The 16,398-nt window shown below is 40.0% G+C and overlaps 1 protein-coding gene across 1 annotated transcript in view; it reads right to left on the bottom strand.

Moving 5' to 3' along the window:
- USP6NL (USP6 N-terminal like) overlaps positions 1–16,398 on the bottom strand; it is a 109,589-nt gene that overhangs the window by 78,454 nt on the left and 14,737 nt on the right. The window lies entirely within an intron of this gene.

Below are 16,398 nucleotides of genomic sequence, written 5' to 3'. Positions count from 1 at the left end.
TATTATAATACATAGTAGTCGATACATTCAAGTAGTAAGGAGTCGATACATTTTTAATTAACAGAAAAAAAAATAGATTACTACTTTTGTTTTAGGTACTCAAAAGGACACACATGGCTCTTCAACAACAGAGAGAAAGGGGCAGAAGCTGAAACAAAGCTTAAATCTTTGCTTAAGAGAATGCAAAACTGTATTTGCACCAGAGACTGTCCTGTTTTACGCTGAAAACGTGGCCATGGCTTACCTTCCTTTCCTCTGCACAAGTAACACAGGAATCAAAGTTTAGCATGTTCTATGCTTCATCACAATTCAATTACATTTCATGTGGAAATTATCATATTCATTGCCTTTAAAGTAATCCTCTTCAGTTTCTGTCAGAATCATCTTAACCTTCTAGCTGCACTGAGACAGTTTAATGTTACGTTCATCCATCCATACTGCAAACTCTGAAAACAGCTTGAGATGGGGGCAAGAGGCTGTATTTTGGGACATAAGCATAAAATATGATTTTTCTTGTAAGAGGAATTATTTAAATATCTGCAAGTTAGAAATTACACAACGATTCCTGATAAAGTAAAAGCTAAATATGGGAACAAGAAAAATCATTCATGAAACACCCTCCTAGGCACAAAAATACATCATTACATCACTACAGAATTAAAGACACATAACTGGTATTCTAAAGTTTTATCAGTTTTATTCAGTAAGTCTTATCTCATCAAAAGCAGTTAATGATGTGAAACAAATATGATTAAATTTTCTAATTAAAAGTTTGCCTTACCGATAATCAACACCACATTATGCAGGAAACAATCTGAGATGAAGCTCACATTAGTACATAACCAATTAACTAGCACACAGAACTGATTCTGACTAAAAACTGAGGAAATACATTATAAAAGACCTGGTGATAAAATCTGCCAATGATGGCAGGCTAAAAAGCGCATTTAAGTCCCCCCCCAAACTTGTCAGGCTTACAAGGTACAACAACTGTGCTTACAACTCTCCCAAGCAGCAGCGTCACACACCTGGCTTTTGAAAAAAGGTAAATCATAAAAAGAAAGGCCAGGAACAAAGTTTTCTGGACGTATAACATTCCCCATTAGAGAGTACTTTCCACTTATCACTCTGTCGCACTAGCCTGTCTTCTATATTTACAAATATTACAGATTTCTAAGTTCTGAAAAGCAGCATGCAAAGGAACAGAGGCATCACTACAGTCAGAAAATCGAACAGAAAATCCCAACCTGCGATGACATGAAAAAGGACTGACATAACAGCCAGATTACTGCTCTTCTGCTACACGTGGAAATCAGATTATCTTACTTGCAGTGCTGCTGAGATGACTAGTAAACTGCTGGATTTAAACTTTCAAGAGGATATCTAAGTATGGGACTAGAATTGGTCTCATTTTGCAACTCCCCGATTTTGAACCACTCAAGAGTCAGGCCTGCTCAGTTAGACACCTGTGGACCGCTGGCAGCCCTACAAAGCAAGAGGAAAGCATTGCCCAGCATCAGTACGAGCTTTCTTCCTTTGTCACTCCAGTCAGAGTCTCTCCTTACCTCACCAGTTATCAAAGAATTGAAAAAGACACCATTCCTTCTGGAACAGAAAGTGGTGTGGTATGTAAGAAACACAAATGGCAGAGGTAAAAAATTAAACTAGTCCTGCACAAGGACACAATCACAACTAGTCTCCAGTACTTATTTTCCGAGAGAGGAAATAAGTGATCTGGAGACCCCAGCACTACCTAGTAGCAACAAATTTACAGACGAATTCTGGGTGTTACCCTGCTATCCACTATCAGGTGCTCTCTGTGTGCATCATAATCGCATTTAAAATAAAACCACACATATTTAAAGCTAAAGGGGTTTTTTTAATTTCAAAACTCCTTTCTATTTGTCAATTGATATAATAAATTTAAAACATCGCATTAAACTAAAATAAATTCCTAAAACTGAGAATAAACAGGCTTCTTACATAAACTTAAAAACTAACTTGAAACTCCCAGTTCCTGCTAAGCAGCTGCAATTCTAAGTGTCTTGCAGCTTGCGAGGAATATTGAGGAGAACAGTTTATTTTTCCAGAATTCCAGATCCTTCCAGTCCTAAGGAAGAAATCCAAGTGTAGTAAACTTAAGCAAGGAAGACCTAATTATATTAATAAACATATCTTTTGCTTGCATTATGTCATGTTCTGCTCTATAATGAGTGCAAGACTAACTGGAATGGACCAACTGCTCTAAATGACATTTAGCAGCAAAACAACAGATCCAAGTAAAAATAAACACTATTAAAGAGAAAATAAGGACATGGCTACAAACAGATGTAAAAACTAAATTCTATTGGTAAAAGTTTTCTGAAGGATAGGCATTTTTGCAAGAAACCAGGTACTGATACAGAGCTACAGTGTGACAGATCCAATACAACTAAAGAAGAAATAATCCTGCCTTACTCTTGCCTTTGTGCAATCCTCTCCCTTCTGTTTCACAGGTAGAAACGGTAGCTGCAGACGTAAGCAACTACAGACACCACAGAACCTTTGATTGAAGGTCCCCCTATCACCCATCTAAAATACATTTTTTTTAAGGAGGGGGGTTATAAGGAAAAAATAAAGGAAAAAATTAAATTGGCAATAATGTATTTTTGTATTAATTTAAATTATCAAGCTAAACACTGAGGACCCTTCTTGCAGCCCCAGCAGTAACTCAGTTTTCCAAAATAAAGCAGGGGGAACTGGCAGCACTACCCCTAGTGTTTCCAGTGGCCAAGGAACAGCCGAACAGCCTGTGACAGCCTGGCAGCAGCGCGGCTGCTCCTGGTCAGGGGTGACCAACACGAAGAGCCCCAAGTTACACCTGGTTTTCAACACACAGCCTGACAGAACCGAGCCGCTGCTGAGTGAGCAATTGCCAGAAGGCAATAAAATGCTGTCTTTCCCACAAGAAGAAAAGCTTCTGCCCTTCAAGGTTTACTAAGTGCCTGTAGTTCGAACTCCGTTTGCCTAATCCCGCACGGCTTCTAATCCTGTTCAGCTACAGAACTGCAAAACAGTATGGCACAGCATTTTAAAAAGAGATTTTCATCTGCAATCCACTGAGCATGCATCTCTAGTCCATGCAAGAGGAGTCATACAACTTATGGAAAAGATCTTCGGGGTGACTCAAACTCACTAGTAATAGTCTCCCTGTAACAGTCTAAAAAGGGCTACTTTCCACCTCACGTGGAAAAGGTAATAGCAGAGCAGTAGCTCCTTCATCCAGGTAGCACAAAACGAGCACCACCAAAAGCCTCAAAGTGTTCTTTACGCATATCAAAAGACAACGTACATTATATTGCTTACGCATCAGCAGCGACATAATAAATTGCTTCTTACAGATGTGCCATAAATTTAAGTAGAATCATAGAATCATTTAGGAAGAGACCTTTAAGATCATCGAGTCCAACCGTTAATCTAACACTGCCAAGTCCACCACTAAACCATGTCCCTAAGCATCACATCTACACATCTTCTAAATACCTCCAGGGATGGTGACTCCACCGCTCCCCTGGGCAGCCTGTTCCAGTGCTTGACAACCCTTTCATTGATGAAATTTTTCCTAATGTCCAATCTAAACCTCCCCTGGCACAGCTTGAGGACATTTCCTCTCATCCTGTCGCTTGTTATTTGGGAGAAGAGACCGATCCCCACCTCACTACAACCTCCTTTCAGGTAGCTGCAGAGAGCAATAAGGTCTCCCCTCAGCCTCCTCTTCTCCAGGCTGAACAGCCCCAGTTCCCTCAGCCGTTCCTCACCAGACCTGTTCTCCAGACCCTTCACCAGCTTCGCTGCCCTTCTCTGGACACGCTCCAGCACCTCAATGTCTTTCTTGCAGTGAGGGGCCCAAAACTGCACCCAGCATTCAAGGGGCAGCCTCACCAGTGCCGAGTACAGGGGCACGATCACCTCCCTGCTCCTGCTGGCCACACCATTGCTGATACAGGCCAGGATGCTGTTGGCCTTCTTGGCCACCTGGGCACACTGCCGGCTCATGTTCAGCCAGCCGTGACCAACACCCCCAGAAGTAATGCCTCCTTCCATGTGGCTGAGGGTCAGCATACTAATAGCTTATCCCAAATTCTGAAAAGGAGATTTCTCCCTTTTTCGTTCTTTGACCCATCATTACTGCCCCCTCAGCTGCGGAGCAGTCTAAAAACCCCAAAAGACTTGGAACATGCTAATTTGTTTTCCATTACTTCACTCAAATTCTTGCTTGTTTGCACATTACACATTCCACTGCACAAAGAGCTGCACTGGCACAAATTCCTGTCTGCAGGCACTACCACCAGCTGCTACGCATCTACACATTCAAAGCACATATCAGAGCAATAAACAAAACATTTTGTAGGTCTCCAGTCATATCAGAAAGTCTCTTTAATACCCAGGCTGTTTATTTTCCTTCCCGTTCATTCCCACAAACAATGAAATAAAAGCCATGACATACGCTTAATAATATTTTGTTGTGGGTAGATAATGTTCAAAAGGAAAGATCTTGGTAAATACCTGCACAGGGGTATTAAATCTGCTCTGAACAAAAAAGATCAAGCATTACTTATTACACTTTATTTTCCTCTTTATGACAAGAGAAGAACTTTTAACACAAACTGAGATAGTTAGAAAAGCAATCCCTCTCACATAGCAACACTTCCTGAGGAAACTGTATTTCCAGAAGTTAACTGAGCTACATTTCTTCCACCATTAAACATAATTATCTACCTTAATAGTATTAAGTATTTAAAACTCAGAGTTATCACTAATCCAAAATGAGATGTAAAACAGCACATGATATAAACAACTAAAGGCCAGTACATAAAATAAAATGACATTTTACCAGTCTTTAGATCGTGATTTTCTGCCCAGTCCTTGTAAAGCTCTGTTTTAGTCTTCATGAAGTAAATCTGTTTGTTTCTAGATCATATTCTAAACCAGTTTATCAAAAATGAACGGGGTAAGTTCTCCTCTTCCACTTTCAGCATTTGCTCCCCATAACCGAGGCACTCGACACGTGCTGCTCCTCCTTCAAGGCATGGCCCCTCTACAGTTACATGAGCTGCAGATATTCAAACAAAGATGCCATTTGTTAAAAAGAAGTGTCATGCAAGCACCATGCTAGTGTTCTCCACTGCAGCCCACAGCCCTGCATTCCAGCTAATAATAAACAAGAGGATTTGAACAAACAGCCTCAGAGGACGTGGCTCCTGTAACACATCACTGTTACACTCTTGGGTAAGAATTCTTACTGGTATTTACCAAGTGATGCACAAAAGCATCTTATTTAAAGGACTTACTAGAAATGGGGCTTGAAGTACCCTATTTCTGGCTTATTACTTAAGAAGCCATGAAATTAAAAAATTAAAAATACAGTTTAGATTTCTGTAAGTGCTTGGCATTCCCTGCTTACAGGACAGTGAGTTTACATATTTTTTGTTTAAAACTGTTATTGTTCAGAATATTTTAGAGACCTGAAAAACCTAGGAGCTGACAAGAATGTTTTCATTGATGAAAGTATCAAAATTCAAGATTCAATATTAGTAGAATTCACCTGCATCCTCAAAACCTGAAAAAATAAATCTCCATGGCAAATATTCAAGGACACACCTATCAAGCCATTCTCCTGCATAGGTTTTAGCCCTTACACATGCGCTCTCAAGCAAAATGTCAGCTGCTACATGATACCGACAGCCAAGAGCCAGCCAGTTTCAATTCTTAACCTAAGCAAGTCAGAGCACACATGCTACCAGACACAGCTTGGAAGGCTTGTGTGGGCTTCCAGCTCTTTGTGAAGCCAACGGAAAGATGATCCATGGGACTGCTCAGCTGGAGAAGAGAAGGCTCAGGGGGATCTTACCAACAGACACAAGCACCTGAAGGGAGGGTGCAAAGAGAACAGAGCCAGGCTCTTTTTGGTGGTACCCAGTGACAGGACCAGAGGCCCTGAACATCAGGAAACACTTCGTTGGACTGAGCACTGGCACAGGTCACCCAGGGAGGTTGTGGAGTCTCCATCCTTGGAGATATTCGAAAGCTGTCTGCACACGGGCCTGGGCAACCAGCTGTGTGTGACCCTGCTTGAGCAGGGGGTTGGACCAGATGACCTCCAGAGGTCCCTTCCAACCCCAACCTTTCTGTGGTTTCCTTGCACCTTGAAGAGTGTTAAAATGTCAGGAACAGGAGAGCTGACCAGGTGTGTTGGACTATTCTTTTTTCCCCCAGGATTGGGAAAAAAAAAAGAAAAAAAGTTCCTTCAATTGTTTTCTTCTTCTCCATATCGCCTGGCAGAGCACTGAGCCTGGAAATGAGCAGCAGCTCCTTTGTGTTTACCACTGATTACTCCTCATGGATCCTGCCCAGACCCAGGTGTCAATGCTTTAGTCTGCGGATTCAGTACTAGTTTAGACTGAGCTGCTGTGCTATCCACCACTAGGCAACGTTTCCCTCAAAAGCGGCATTTTCTTACTGCTGACATTCTTACACACACAGTAGTAATATTCTTGCTATACAAAAACTGTCTTCCATTTTTCTGAGGACAGAACTACTGAACTGGTTTTGTAAAACCAACTTCTTTGTTTTCATACCTGAGAATGTATTTGTGGGGAAGACAAAAAGAACTTGCACACAATGAACACGAGCACTCGTTCCAGATTAACTCAACAGGTACCTTCACCACCTGAAAACAATTTGCTTTTTAATATTGCTGGTACTCTTCTACCACACACTACCCTCAGGCAGCAAGAAGTTAAGAGCTATATTACACTGATATTTTTCTTATATCTTTAATTGGTTTTCAAGTTTAGCATGTCTACTTTTGTGGGTGTTTTCAAGTAAAGACTTACAGAGACAGAAAGACAGAGAAAAGGGAAGATTTTGGCTTAATTGAAATTTTTCTCCATTGAGAAGCAAAAATAAAAAGCGCTAAAGGTGGAATAAAACTACTTGTAACCTCAACATATTCCACTATGCTCTGCACCAAAAAAAAAATTCCAACAGCCAAATACATGCACCCTTCACCCCTCAATAATCAGCATTTCTTCAGAGTAGAACCTGTTGCAGTTTTACCGCATGAGGAGTAATAGGAGAAGACATGAAAGTAAGGATTCAACTTTCCTGAAGAAACACGATTGAACTCTCATCTTGATGAAAAAATTAAGTTTCACTACAGCAGAATAGCTGCAGTTCTGCAACATCCCCTATGAGACACTGCACAGTCACCAATGGAAAATGGTTATTTTGGAAATTAGTAGAATTAACTGCTGCTAAAAACTATCTCAAAGCAATTTTAAAACGATCCGCAAAGGACCCAAAGCAAGAGCCAGGAAACCAAGGCAGCCGTGCCAAGTAATATTGCACCGAGGAAGCCAGTGTCAAAACATGAAATTAGAATTTAAGAGTCTGATATATATTGCAAAGAATTTAAATCAACTACTCTTACTATCTCGCTTTTAAGTGGCAATTGACTAAAGGACTTACAGGAACTCTACTAATATTAACCAGTTATTGCAATACGTTTATGGCTTTATTTCTAATAACACAACCTTGCTTATATATATTAGTTAAAAGAGCGCTGAAAGAACAAAACTCAGACTAAAACAGAAATAAATCAAAATGTAACCTAACAAAACACAACTTGACCATCTCCTTAGTCTTAATTCACAATTATTTTAATATGCGTTTCACATAAATAAGTACACCTTAAAATTAAATCATCTCCATCAGCTATGCCTACAACTAACCCAGCTGGAAGCTGCCGTTTGAATGCTCATGTCATCACCTCACTATTATGCCTTACAAATGTTACCACAAGGGTAACAACGTGGAGCGACAAGAACTGGCAGGGTTCTACTGTAATTTCATTTTACAAAGTGTTGTGTGTGCAGTCATGAGCCAGAAGATAATTAATTTGCTGAAGGTTAACATAATCAGTTGCAAAGCCAGAAGAAACCATAATTACTAATTTGCGACAAGCTATGCTGAAAAGACTAAACCCAATTTTGAACAATGCTCCTTTCTTAAAAGGAAAAAACCCAACAGACAACCCACCCTCCTGCCCAAGACTCTGTCAACACAATCCAGAACATTTATGGCGGCTCTTAACAGACTTAAATGTAAAGACTTCGGCTGGGTATAATTTGGGGCTTGTCAGTATGCCAAGACTGGTCTGACTTGTGCAACAACCAGCTAATGTCTTACGCCTAAGCTTAAGTCATCCTCTGTACTCCTTCTTCCCAAGGGCGTAGTTGGCATCCGGCCTTTTCACTGCTTTATTACTATTTTTCTCTTTCCTCACTGCTATGAAAGGGCAGCATTATGACCATTACGAAGTGGTCATTCACCTATACTTTTCGTCTTTAAGGAGGTGTAAAACACTGCCGCCTTAAGTAACGTCAGCCCTACAAACAGCTGCTCGAGTGGTGATCAGAACAGATTTGCATTCTCACTGTTCGAGGAGATAGAGAAAGCCTTGTTTCTGCAACACATGATAACCCAGCAGCAACAAAACGACAAAGATAGTCTTCACGGGAAAACACAGGAGGTTTTCTACTACATGGAAATCATTTTGCAGTCTTCCACCAAAGATTACATTTCCTGGAACTCCTACTGTGGCTAGAACTGATCCCGCTGTAACATGTAATCTGTTTCATCTACAGCCCATGAGTATTACTCCCACACTCGCCTTGAAATCCATGACCTTTCCCAGTACTGATCCTATTAAGTAATGTCTTAATAAAATATGCTGCAAATCAGCATACGGTATTATACGGTAAGATCAGACACTCGACCACAGAAGCAGTATTGGCAGATAAAAAGCAGGACTATTTCAGGAATTTTAGCCTCAACGAAATGTAAGACAAGTCATCCTTTCCACACTAGCGCCTTTTCAGGTATTGGTTATGACTTCATAAGCAAACTTCGCTGAAAACGCAATTTTTTTTGATCCCTTGCACTTTAAAAGTATATTATGTCTGCAGTCCCCAGAGGCTTTTGAAAACTAAAATATCCCTTCAGCACACTGACGCTATTCATACTCCTTTTAACTGTGTCAGGCTACTAAACATACAAGCAAAACCATCTTTCAGCAAGATTGAACGTAGCAGTTCTCTGCAATAAATTTCCTCGTTTTCCCAATGCCATACATCAGGATGACATATAAAAATCATTTTTCCCAGCAATATAAATCAAAGGAACATTAAAAAAAAATATCTGAAATTGACATAGTTTCAGATTTCCAGTATTGTACATCTTCATTAGGGGTGGATTGGCAATGTTTTCACACCACTAAGATCTGCAGTTATCAATTTAAACAGTAAAATGGTTCTAATATTTAGATTCTGACACAAGCCAGAACATTTCGTAAGAAGAGTTACACTTCCCACGTTAACAGACTTCAATGAAAGTAGTCAGATGCCACACTCGACTAATTACGTTAAATCTCCCGATTAATCATTTTAATCTCAGCATTAGTCAAAATTAATGGGGCAAACAATAATTATATCTTAAAATTCAGTGTTCATGACGTGAAGTCTATTCCCAGCTTAAAACATCACCAAAACAACGCTCGTGCATACTCTGGAAAAAGTTTTTGAAAGGGGCTCATCACCTTTGAGGAAGCAGTTTCATTTCGTCTCTAGGGCCAGAGAAGTTACAAAAGTTCTCTAGTTGCAAAAGTTTCGTCTACACGTGTATCATTTTACTGGCTAAAACAAAAAGGTTTGTCCTCCCGACATACACACAGTCCAACTCATCATTTAATTACACAGCCAATTTAACCGATTAAAACAGGAAGAAAAGGAGGGTTTGTTTTTGTAGCAGACATTATTCTGCCAGTTAACAAGACTAAATAGCTCCAAGCTAGCTCAGAAAAAACACCAGCACTGACTCAAGGTGGCAGAAGTAAAACTTTACCACATCATGGGGAAGAAGAAACTCCCCTCAACCTGCCCGGTGACCAGAAGCCATTACCTAACGGCTGCCCCTCTGCTCTTGCTCAGTTAAACCGGCTGCTGAAACCTCCTCGGACCTCACGCGATACGGGGAAGGAAGCGCTCACAAACAAGCGACAGACGAGCAGTTCCTAATAGCACCAGCTTTTACTTACCAGCTGCACATATACCACCAGTCTTCTGGTTTTCTGCCTTCTCCTGGAAGAGACCCGAGGTACCCAGGGACCAGACCTTCCCAAAAAGCCTGAGAAAACCAGCCTTGAGCCTCTGTCCGCACTTCAACTCAGGCCTCCCAGATGCCAAGTGAGTGCTCTGCCTATTTGGGTGCAGCCTCTGCACAGGGACACCTCAGGATTTATTTTGATGTTTCAAGCTCAGTTTCACCTGAACACACAACAGGAAAATAAAATCTTTAATACTGCAGAAGTTCTGGCAGGATGAAAAAGGATTTCTTGCTTTATTCCAGCAAAAGCATGTTATACACTAGTTAGTACAGGCTCCTGGACAGGCTGATGTGACCTGTACCAAACAGTGTGGAGCTAAGGTGTCCCTCCACCTACCATAGCAATACACTGAAGGGAAGCATCAGGAATCACAGTGTAAGCTACAGAGGAGCTGCAAGGCGATTCTGTATTCAATTTATAATTATAATCTTAACATATTAAATCATTTCCACAAAAAAAAAAAAATAAATCGGAGTACTACATGCTACAGCTCTGTTCACTTGTTCACTGTAGCTGAACAGCTTTCTTCATCAACTCTGTCTGAGCTATTCATCTTTGAGCAGATAAACATTTTAACTGCAGTAATACCCTAAGTACAAATAGGATCCTCTAAGTAAATCCTATGAAAAGTCTGAATGGCACCAAGAAGCTCCTGTGACACTAAACCTACTCTTGGTGACTGATTAGATGGAGTAAGTTGCAAAGAGACATCAAGGCAAATTTAGATACCTGCCTGCTTATAGCATCAGTCATGTCTACACAGCACGAAAAGTTGCTTTGAAAAATCTGAGTAATCAGCTACTTAAAATATCTGTCATTCACTTTATTAAAAACCAAAATGAAATCTGGAAGAGGAAAAAAAGACTGAAATCCTTTCTGAACATTTGAAATTATCTCAAGCATCATGCAGCAGTATATCAACGGGTTTTTACGTTTATAAAGTAGTTATAGGATGGGCTGGAGGAATAAGAGACAACCAAACGAAGGGTAAACAAGTTTGTTAAGCAGCAGCAGAAACTGAGGAAGAAAGTGCTATCAGTTTCTTCATCCTTGCTAAGAGAAAAGGAAGTTAGTGACAGAGCAAGACGGTTCTGTTGTTTTCAGTTTCACTGACTGAGGACTGGTAAACAAAACAAAAGTAAACAGCCACAGCATTTCCCATGCGAAACAGGAATTAGGGCCTCAAAGGCTGTCCTGTGCCCTTTGGGTCCCAGCCTCAACCTGAGGGAAACCGCAGCAGAGCAGCTGCAGTACAGCCCAATGGCATACCCACCAAACTGACACCAGGTTACATTCATCCTGGTGCTTAGCAATACCAGTACGAATTTGTTTGCATCAGCTAAAGTATTTTTTTAATATAACAGAACTCCAGAGTTTGGTGAAAACAATACAAATTTAAAAAAAAAAAAAAAAACAACAAAAACAAACAAGATCAATCCCTCAAACTTTGTGGCTGGTTATCCACAAAACACGGTACCAGTAAGATAAACCTTCTGGCTACATTATATCCATTACCTTTATTTCAATTAATTTTTGCTAGATGTAACATCTAGTTAGTTTTTAGATTTAATCTAACCATAAACATCAGGACAGTCTGGCAAAAAGTCTGGGATTTTTTTCCCAGCCTCTGCTAGGGAGATGGGAGGTATCAGTTAAGCACAGGCAACGCTGAGATCCCATTATCACCGTGAGGGAAACACAAAGCTGCAGGAGGATAGGATCACAAAACAAAAATGAAAAGGCTTTTGCTTAAATATTTGGTTTTAAAGGATAACACAGGTTAATCAGAACAGAATTTGTCACAAAGTTATAAGTCTCCTTCAAGTAAGAGATCACAGTGAGATGTACCATTTGGCTCATCATTCTTTGGATACTCTGAAAATGCTGTACAAATATCTGGTGTTCACTTAAGATGACAATTATTAATTTGTTCTGCTGTTGCAGAAAAACAATTACTTTAGTAATCAGTGCATTAACAGCTATATTGTTAATGCTTTCTTTGCACCGGTTTAGAGGAAGATTGCAAACCGTGAGGTACCTTAATGGCGCTTACAAACCCTCCATCAAGTTTTCAATGCTGCTTCTCTCAGAATCAATACTTTTATTTCAACACTGATGCAGATGAAGAGCTACAAGCACATGTCACAATAAGAAGTTTCTATTACAAGACAAACACAAGGTTAATTCTAGTCTAGGCCTTGTGCACAGGCATCAAGCAAAAAATCTATTTATTTGTTAATGCTGAAGTCAATGATTCAGTAAATCTACTAATGAAGATCCACTTTTTTTTTTACTACTACACTGTTATAAATACAAACAAAACAAAAAACACGAACCCAGAAAAATCTGACCATTTTTCACAGACTCATATCTCAGCAGAAAATTACCTGAAATGGCAAAAAAGCGCTTTTGAACTCAGCACACACAAAAGACAGTCTACTTCATCTAACCTGAACACTGACACAACACTTCAGCAACACCTATTCCAAGTCACAAGGATCAGCTCTAGGGTAATATGCAAATAAAGCATTTCACGATCTCAGTCCTGCTCAATAACCTATTTCATTCCAGATTTCTCTCAGCCTCTGCAAACTTCACATCCCTTCTAGAATCAAAACCCACAGTAAGAGTCAAGATTGGTCGAGCCGGTGGAGCTGTGTCTGGCAAAGCAGCATCACATAACCTGGTGAAAGCAGACTAAGTGCAGAATCCTCCAAAGAAGGGCAGACCCAGGCTGTCCTCTCAGCTAGAGAGCAAGGAGAACAGCACGTCCGTACTCAGTGAAGCACAAGTTGAGATTTAAACAGATCCACCCACTGTCGGCACTGTGCTGGTACACAAGCAATTGGGACACCCAGCACTCTGGGCAGGGTTCAAGTTCTCATTTGTGCAGCCTGGACAAACCAGGAGCAACAGGGCTGACTGGTTCCCCAGACATCAACTCTTCACAAGAAGGCAGCTTTGAGCTCTAACTACAACCAGCAGCTGCAGATAGAAAATGCTCTGGTCAAAGCACCTGGCATGCCTAAATTGCCTTTAAATCCTCTTTCTGATTTACAGATGTAGCCACGGTGGTCAGACAGGAAACCATCGCACGAGGTGCAAAACTCATTCTAAAATGCATCAACTTCACATGAAAGTTCGGCAAGTTAACGTCCAAAATTGTCATCAGTGAAGCTAAACGCAAAATAACTTGCGAGGGGAAAATGTATCTTTGTTAAGAATGTTAGTTCCCTCTCACCACTGAAGAGGTTTCTGCAGTACACATTAAAATCCCAGCTTTCCATTTCCAATGTTACTCTAAACAAAGCCAAAGTACCTCCTTGAAACAAGAAGCTGTGATGCAGCAAACTAAGGCATCATCTCTGCAAAGGTACTCCCGGAAGGTCTAGCAATAGGATAGGAAATGAAGAGGTTGAACATAATAAATGTTGCTTCAGTTATGGCATTTCAGAAGAATTAAGAGTTATCACTCCAGTGGCTTCAAACTTGACGAAAATCCAATAATGTTTCATCAACTGTTCCCTCTTCAGCAAAAGTACAGTTGTCATCTGCCATCACATGTCTGAATGCAAGTGAAAATTACCGAATTTTCTCCTGTTTCAGAATATTTTCTGAAGCTGGTTAATTTAACAGCAAACTTCTTGTTACAACAGCAATTTTTTGAAAGAATTTACAAATAAGTCAGCCTGCCTTAAGGCTGGGAGGAAAAAGATAAGTCAGATAATTTTCAAGTTAAATTTATTTTAATACAATCCACACTAAAGATAACAGCTTTTGGTGTGTGTTAACCATTAGTACAAACTTTACTATACTTAGTCTAGAAATCCTCTCACTTTTTTCCTCCTTCCCTACCTCACTTTATTTCCTGGCATAGAAAAAACAAGGGGTATAACTACTGAACACAGTAAAACTACTCACACATACTCTTTATTTGCAAATACCTGCTGTTTGGAAGAGCGCGTGAAACCTAAAAATTGACGATACAGACCAACAGCTCACATCAGTGTGCTAATGTGTGCTATAAAAACATAGAAAACCAAAAGCATCAGAGATTACTTTGTACCTGAGGTACAATAGGCTGTTTAATCCCAAGGTAACATTTAAGCCATGTCAGACACGTGTTGTTAACAGGTTTCCCAAAAATGATTCAGATGCACGTCCTGGGGGAAGTTGTCTCTCTGATTAAAACACTATCACAAACAGCCGTTATTCTTCAGGTGCTATTGAGCCAAGGTGGTGTTTCACTGAATCACAGGCTCCAACACAAATTAAGCCACACTTTTTTTTTTTTTTGCAGATAAACAGATCTTCGAGCAGTTTAAGCAAAGGCACAAGGCAAATACATGGATTTGCAACCCAACTAATCAGGTTTTACCAAATCAAAAATCCTTGGTGGGAATGTAATGAAAGGCTACCACTGTTGTGAGTGGTCCAAACCTATTCAGATGCTGTGGATGCAAGTGAAAGCTGTAACAAAGCTACAGCAGCCAGAATTTCAGGGCCAACGGAAGTATCGCCTAACTGCTGAGGCTGGGCTCAAGGCACTGCAACCTGTACCCTGACACCCAACGCGCTGAAAAGAGGCAGTGACCTGTGTAATTGCTTTCTGATAACAGAACACTTTCTGAGGCTAGAAAAGCACAAGACTGACAATTTACAAGGTACACCTAATGAAAAGCACAAATGTGAACAATATGAAAAGCGGATACAGGAAGAGGGGGGTCGAGTGTGACGTGTTATTTAAGGAATGGAATTTGAAGCGAATGATGTACAGAACTGCCAGAATGTAATTAGCTATCAAGTCAAAGCATGCAGAGGTCATCATCAGTAAGGTGATAAGGGACTTAAAGCCAACAGAAAGGGGTTTTAAAACTATACCTTGCATCATACGTATTTTAATGCACAAAACTACAAGAAAGCAACCTAAAAATTAAATTAAAACAAATGAAAAAAAAAAAATCAATGAGCTGCTCTAAGCTTTCACTACCTTGTTACACAACTAATTCCATCAGATTTGAGTACCAATTTTCCCACTGCCTTGCCCCTGTCTTCATCTTCACACCTGTACATTAGATCAGCAGTATTTTATATCTCTCTGCATACACAAACAGTGCTGAAATGAAAAAATAAATTTAAAAAAAAAAATCAAAATCCTAAAGGAAAACTTACAGAAATTTCCTTTCTGTGAATACGGAGGCAAAAGAACTGCATAAGCTTAGAAAGATGGAGAAGAAACAGGACACATGAGGCTGCGCCAGAAGTGAAAGGGGTCCACTGAACTGTAAGTAACTAACTTTCTGAGTGACCAAAAAAAAGAAAAAGAAAAAAAAAAAGAAAGTCATAAACAGAGAGAAAAGCACAGCTGGTCTCCAAAGCCCCCACAACTGATACCTGGGGGGGGACATGACACAAATGACACCACACCAAAACAACCCACCAACTTATCAGCACAGAAGGGATACAAACAAGGTGACTCTTAACAAATTGCTTCCATTTCAAAAACGTTACAGCTACCTTTTAGGCAGCTCCAAGTTAATCAAGAAGGACACCATGCGAACAGGGAGCTGCCGTGTTTATAAACTACTGTGCTGGTCTGGCTGCCAGATCCAATCGCTACGTGGCCACTTCAGGACAAGCAAGGCAAATCTCATTCTCAGACCTCAGAAACTACTATTTCTCAGTGAAATCCGTATGCTATTACCACTCCAACACTAGGCAATTCCCCGACACATCATTTAGCCACCAGTATTTTAAGTTCAAGCTCGTAAATTCATATAAACAGAATACCAAACAGGTACAGCCCTTCGCATGGGACTACAGGATTTAGACCAAATTTTAAATCGAAGGACTTTTCAAATTTGTCTCAGAATGAAGAACGGTTTGGAAACAAACTCATCTGCAGTTAATTGTGGAGGGAAAAAAATGAAATAATTCAAAATAATAAAGAGAGACCTGACATAGTTCTCATGTTACAGCAACTTTGTAACATCTTTGTATTAAAATAAATCTTGCAAATCTGAAGTAGATTTTTTTTTTTTTTAGGTTTTAATTGGAAAAAACTGTTTTCTCACTAGTAAGAATTCTATGAACTTTACTGCTGAAAGCTGCGTAACAGATAAAAGGCAGGCAAAAATAGGTTGGAGAAGTTCATACTGAAAAAAAGTTGTTTTAAATTAAAAAGGAATCAAAAA

This window comes from Leptosomus discolor, chromosome 1 (assembly GCF_034619465.1).
Source record: "Leptosomus discolor isolate bLepDis1 chromosome 1, bLepDis1.hap2, whole genome shotgun sequence".
Lineage (NCBI taxonomy): Eukaryota > Metazoa > Chordata > Aves > Leptosomiformes > Leptosomidae > Leptosomus > Leptosomus discolor.
Note: the sequence above shows the minus strand (reverse complement) of the source record. Positions and strands in the feature narration are given on the sequence as shown.